Consider the following 6,686-nt stretch of genomic DNA (forward strand, 5'->3'; position numbering starts at 1 on the left):
TGTCAAGGTAAGGACATATAGTCCTTAAGAAGTGTGATCTTGAGGAGTCTCAATGGAAGTCAAAATGCAAGGGAGTTTTTATCAAATACTAATGAGTTCCTGGCCTACCATATAAAGGAATTAAATGGATTGGTAGCTCTAGTTTCAGCCGCGCAGGCGTGCACCTGCGCCTGCAATATCATGACCAAACAAGATAAGTTTTTGAGCAACGTGCACCGTTCTTACGTTCGTCATTCAGCAGAGTAGCCACGCTGCAACGTCGGTGTTGGGATGTGCTGGAGACGAGCAGCGATGCATAATAAATAACAATACAGACTAGCTAATTAGGCAGGCGCTCCAAGATCTAAGGTGTTGAACGTTAGGGTTACGAGCTTGGTAGCGTAACTACTATGTGCGACTTGTAATTGTGGACAGCACCTGTCACTCCTTTCACATGACAATGGACACCGCCCCCGACCTTACGTGGTTGCAATGCCAGCCCCGCCACCCGTGCTTGGAGTAGCTGGACCAGGCCATCTTTGACCCCCGAGTGGACTCCACAAGTCTTTCCATAATCAAAGGTGACTCCCCTCTCGGCAATCTCCAAGGCGCCACCTCCAATTAGATGTCGAGGCCGGACAACTCCATCTACACCTACCTCAAAGTGTACTAGGACGGCGGCATGCCCATTGGTGCAGCCAAAGTTGGTCCGAGCTAGGAGATGGTTTATGCCAGTCAAGGGCAACAGTTGAGTGCAATGCAGAAGGCTAGGGCAGGTGCCAAGGCCCTAGGCAGCCAAAGGGTAGCAGGAATGTATGCTTGAAGCGGCTTTTTAGGCCAAAGGACAACATGATAGTCCACATGGGATGCCAGATGAAGATGTCTGGAATACCAATTCAAAGCTCTAGAATGTAGTGTTCAGTGTGCTCTAGAAGTCGGTCCAGACGGCTCGTCAAACGGAGCCCCGGTTCTCAAGATATTGCGGTTTAAAGTTGAAGTGTGTAACAGATCCCCGACGGACAGAGCAGCTGGGGACGTGTGGCCCGGGCTGTTGTCAGTGCTCACGTGTAGAGCTCGAGTTGCGGAGCATGCCTGCCTTTTCGGATTGCGAATCGGAGCTCTCGTTATAGCAAGATATGATCAGTTGAAGATTTTTCGGGGGCCGGGTCTGAGCCCACTTGGTTACATTGGAAGATGTGCCATCTGGCGTCGTTTGAGCCTCGCCAAAGTTTTTGGTGATAGTATGAACCATGTGGAGTTGGCACGAGTCGACGGCATGTCAATCGAATGCTTGGTCGACCAGATACGCAGACATTAAGTTGGGAGCCGTGGGCAGTAAAAGGTGTGCATATGATTTTCCAAGTTGTTGGTCGCCTTGGATAGCGAACTCAGAGAAGTCAAAGTGCGGGCAGACTGACACGGTACATTTTCGGAATGGCTTAGCGGTACGGAGTTCCGACCAAGGAGCAGATTATAGAGGTCGGGGTAAGGGAGGCAGAGAAGGGTTCTTGTTAAATGGAAGTGGTGAGTTTTTTTTAAAAAAGAAAGGGGCCTTGGAGGCCATTGGAGGGAGAAACGCTGGGGAGATGCCACGTGGCAGTAGTATACCCCACATGCGCAAAGAGGCAGCTGAAGTTTGGGCTATTTGGGTTGGGCCTTGAGGGCCCATTAGGTAACCAAAGGGGGACGAGAGAGGAGCTCTCTCCTTGCAGGCTGTGGCGCGAGCGCCGTTGGCGCTGCGTAGGCGGCCGGTGGCTGTCCGCGGCGGGTTTTGGAGGCGAGGAGGGGCGGCGTAGTGGTACACCCGCGCGTGGAGGTCTGGTGGAGCCGGATGATGACGTGTCAAGGCCGCCCGGTTAAGGGGTTGTGCCCGCGGCCTTAGGGCCCCAGAGCTTTTGTGTGGAACCCCCCCACCCAATAGCGATATCGCTATTGGTTAGGCAAGGGGAGGGGTCCCGCGGATATCAAGCATAGAGAGAGAGAAAGGGAGAGTCCAAGGACCTCCATGTGGACAGAGCAAAGGCCGTCCGGGCCAAATGGGCAAAGCAGAGGCCCAGTGGAAGGCTGGACAAATCAAGGTAGTACAAAGTTAAGTTAGTCCAAGGGGGTCAAAATTGAAAGATAAAAAATAAAAAAATAAAAGAGCCAAGGGGCAATAGCGACATCACTAATGCCCCCCCCCCCCCCCCCCCCCCCAAGTGCAAAGAGAGAAAGGAGCATATGGAGAAAGGTGGCGCCCCCTTCCCAAAAAAATACAAAAAATGGGTGCCATATGGACCAATTAAAGGGCAGTTTCCCCAAATTGAACCCCCCCCCCCATAAAAGTAAAAAATTAATCAAATTAGGGGATTTTTGGCCTAGTTTTTGTGCCGTTTTGAAGCCTACAAAGTGGAGATTTTGGACAGAGGAGTGTGCCTGTCAAAGCCCTTTGTATCTCTTTTGTGTAAATGGCCATGGTGATGGCAGTGTGAGTCTGTATAAGTGTGTGGTGAAGTGCAATCGAGCCGTGGTTGCCCCTTCTCGCTGTTGTTTCCCCTTCCTCCCTTCTCTTCTCCTGCTTTCATGGTTCTCCTTGGTGCCGACAGTGTGCAAGTGTGTGCCCCCCTGGACTGATGGTGTTTTGAGTGAGTGGCGGTGAGTGTGTGTAAGGGGGGAGACAGGCAATGGCAATAGGTGTGCGTCGTGTGGTGGTTTTGTGGAGTGTGTGAGCAGTGGTAATCGAGTAGGCGGTGGTCTGCTAGTGTGAGTTGTGTGTTTGAAGGTGTTTTCCGAGAGGATAGGGGTGTTGTGAATGCCATGATCTATAGAGAGGCCCTTGTGTTTGTGTCGGTCGAGTTCCCCCATTCCCCCTCTCCACCGTCGGCAAGCTCGTCTCCGACACCCGCGCTGCTTGACTTCTTGTTCGATGCCATCGGAGCTGTTGTGACCAAGAGGGCGGCTTCAAGGCCATGGCCGGAATCATGGGTTTGAGCCAAGGCCCCCTCGCCTTTCCATTATAGCTGCATCGTAGAGCACTACCAAGCACCTTCTCCTACTGCCTTCCCCGCATGTAACTCGCCAGGCTCTTCCACGCTCACGTTCACCACCATCGACAACACCCAACACCGTCTTCACTCCGCTCATTGTAAACCCTCGGCATCCAATCTACTACTATGCCGAGCTTACAGGTATCAACGTCGGGAACCTTTTCCTCGACCTCACGCCTGGCCTCTTCGACATTGACCCATGTACAACGATGGCGGCTTACAGATCGACTTCGGTGCAGTCATCACTTGACTCCTCCCATTGCAGCATACCGCACTCTTCGTGATACAACTCGAGGCCTCACAACTGCTTATTCCCCACAGCTTTCCCAAGTGAGCCTTACATAGATCTTCTAGACACCTGCTTCGTCCCCGACGATGAAGGGCGTTGGAAGTCCTCTCTCTCTCTCTCTCTCTCAATTTTAAAAAAAAACTCTCTGTTTAAAAAATTATGTGTGTGTGTGTGTGTGTGTGTGTGTGTGTGTGTGTGTGTGAGAGAGAGAGAGAGAGAGAGAGAGAGAGAGAGAGAGAGAGAGAGAGAGAGAGAGAGAGAGAGAGAGGACTGCGCGCCCTTTCAGAGAGTTTTTTTTTAAAATTGAGAAGAGAGAGAGAGAGAGAGAGAGAGAGAGAGAGAGAGAGAGAGAAGAGAGAGAGAGAGAGAGAGAGAGAGAGGTGATCGCCTCCTCTCTCCTACCAAGCCACTGTTTCGCGACCTACCAGGCAAGCAGAGAGAGAGAGAGAGAGAGAGAGAGAGAGAGAGAGAGAGAGAGAGAGAGAGAGAGGGAGGTGCTCGCCTCTTCTCTCCTACCAAGCCATTGTAGCTTGAGCGTGAGCTCGCCAACCCACTTTGGCCAAGATGTGTGCAGAAGTCGACGCAGGCAAGCTGAGAGAGAGAGAGAGAGAGAGAGAGAGAGAGAGAGAGAGAGAGAGAGAGAGAGAGAGAGAGAGAGAGAGAGAGATTTTATTATTGTCCTCGGAGGTCAAATATGACCTATGGGACCAAAGTTACATGTGATGTAGTATGTGTATGGCTGATGAGTGACTCTCGATGCTCCAAAATTGTAGTGATGAGAGTCGCAATGGAGAGCCCACACTTTGGCTGGGAGAGGAAAGTGTGTAGGTCTAAGTTATGGCTGAAAATGTGAGAGAAGCAAGTTCGGATGTGATCAAAAGCTGAGCACTCTAGTAGTACTCAGACTCTCGAACTTGCAGTGAGCATGTGCACAATCGATTTGACTCTTCTATGTGCACAATCGATTGACTCTTCCCATATCCGCCCAAGCAAATCGGCTCCGCAATATCTCGAATGCGCGTATCGCTATGGGCTAAGCGAATAGCTGCCATCTGCGAAGACGAAGGAAGGGAGGCTCAAGCATGTAAGTGTGAGTACGGTTTCCTCTCTCAGCGAAGAACATGGTTTTGTAGTTGGGGGCAATATAGGTGGTGTAATGTATGAAGCGTGACCCACCGGATTTCTCCCAAGCCGTAATACATTGGCGTTGTAGAAAAGCTTCATTCACTTGAGAGTCAATTGAAGCATCATGTAGCAAGTGTAATGCATCCCATCTCCCAAACCACTTCTTTATGTCTAAATCCATTCCGTGCTCAAGATCTTGCTTTTATGCGTCTTTTGAACTTTTTTGCTTGCTTCCCATGCAATTGTAGGAAGTCGATGTGAGGGGTTTTGACGCATCTTTATCATGTACTCCACAACCCTTTCCAAGCCCATAACCTCAATTGGAAGAGATCCCGACTCAAGAAGTAGGAGCATATATGGTGTTTGCGTCTTAACTTGGAGAAAGTTTGTAAGAAAACGCTTTTGGACATTCTCAAACTCTTTCCAAGTAGACTTTGAGATGCTCCCGCCCCACACTTCAACTCCATAAAGAAGAACCGGTGTCACCAATGCATCAAAAAGATACTTCTTGAGAACCCAACACTTGATGTTTCCCGCATTACACATGTTCTCAAATGCATAATATGCTCTCTTTCCTGCTTCCAAACGACCTGTAGCACATTCATGCCACTTGTGATTGGATGGAACCTCAAGGCCAAGGTACTTAAAGCTCTCAACAACTTCAAGTGTCTCGTTGTTGTACACAATGCATGGCTTCTCCTTATGGTTGGTTTTCACAAGCATAACCTTTGTTTTGGATTCATTTACAATCAGCCCACTATGCAAGCAAAAGTTCTCAAGGACAACCATAAGCTTTTGTGCATCTTCTAAAGTGTGTGCTAGAAGCACTACATGATCCACATACAACAAAAGCATGATTACCGCATTGCAAATAGTGACCTCTTCAATGCCTTCTTCTTGCATAAAGTCAAGTACCATTTGTTCCAATTGATCGATGCATATACCAAAGAGAGTTGGTGACAATGGACATCCTTGTTTAACCCCAATAGTGCTTACAATTTTTTTTGAAATTTCTCTTCCCATGCGCAATTGACAAATCACCTTCTCATAGATTCGAGAAACCGCAAGCATAAACTCACTTGGCACTTGGAGTTCTTCCATCCTTCTCAACAAATTGTTACGTGGAATCATATCAAAGGCTTTCTTAAAGTCCACAAAACAACAATACAATCGCTTGCCTTTCAACCGACTTTCCTCCATGAGAACACGAAGAGTGACAAGATGATCAATGGTGCTATGGCATCGACGAAAACCCGCTTGTCCCTTTGCACGTTTGTCATTCTCTTTAGCCCAATCACTCAATTTCATCTCCATTATGCATCCAAACAACTTTGCCATAAGAGACCCAATCATTATAGTCCAGTAGTTGCTTACATTCTTTACATCCCCTCCTTTATGCAAAGGCTTAACCCAATTAGTACTCCAATCATAAGGCATACCATGTTGAAGTGCAAGGTTGAACATATCACACATCCACTCATGGGTAAAATCTCCCGTCCATTTGATCATCTCCGGCTTGATACCTTGAAGATCTCTCGCTTTGCGAGTGGCCAACTTTTCAAGCCCACCGCATACATCCTCAATAGTAAAAAAAGACGGCATACATGGGAGTGAACCATAAAATGGCATTTTTTCAGTATTTGCTTGCTCATATAATTGCCTACAATGTGTGTACATATCCACTAAACTCAAGTTACCAAAATTCTCAACCCGCTTGCCTCTCAAGTTTCTCCAAAATCTTCCACATGCATGTGCCTTTTCTTGGACTTGAAATTCTTGTTGCTTTACTTCCCATCTTCTTCTCTTCTTTTGAATCAATGCCTTGTATGTATGCAAATGACTTTGATAGTTGTCTTTGTCCATAGTTGCATCAAGATTTATCAAGGACTTTCGAGCATCTTGACATTCTTTATCAAACCACCTTCTTTATCGAACCACCTTTTGCGTGATCTATCTTTGTTGATACCATGGAGATGCTTTATAGCAAAGCATTCTTACGCACAAGAACAAATATCTTTCTTGAAAGCTTCCCATTTAGTTTCCAATGGTGCATCACATTAAAGCTTTGTCATCCATAATTTTTGCTCAACCATTTCAATGTACATTGGTGCCCGTTTGAAATCCATACATAGTGATAACTTCTCTTTCCTTTGGCTGAGATTATCATGCTTAGTTGCTTCTCCACATGAAAGGTCAATACATAAGGTGCGATGGTCGGATTTCGGGGTCCATTGACCAAACATAAAACTCTTTATGCGATACATGAT

At 47.6% G+C, this 6,686-nt stretch overlaps 1 pseudogene; it reads right to left on the reverse strand.

The window, feature by feature from the left end:
- Window positions 1-323: 323 nt before the first annotated feature.
- On the reverse strand, window positions 324-3,118 carry LOC147441047 (uncharacterized; annotated as a pseudogene).
- Window positions 3,119-6,686: the final 3,568 nt, after the last annotated feature.

Source organism: Adiantum capillus-veneris, chromosome 15, assembly GCF_014529385.1.
Source record: "Adiantum capillus-veneris isolate H3 chromosome 15, ASM1452938v2, whole genome shotgun sequence".
NCBI lineage: Eukaryota > Viridiplantae > Streptophyta > Polypodiopsida > Polypodiales > Pteridaceae > Adiantum > Adiantum capillus-veneris.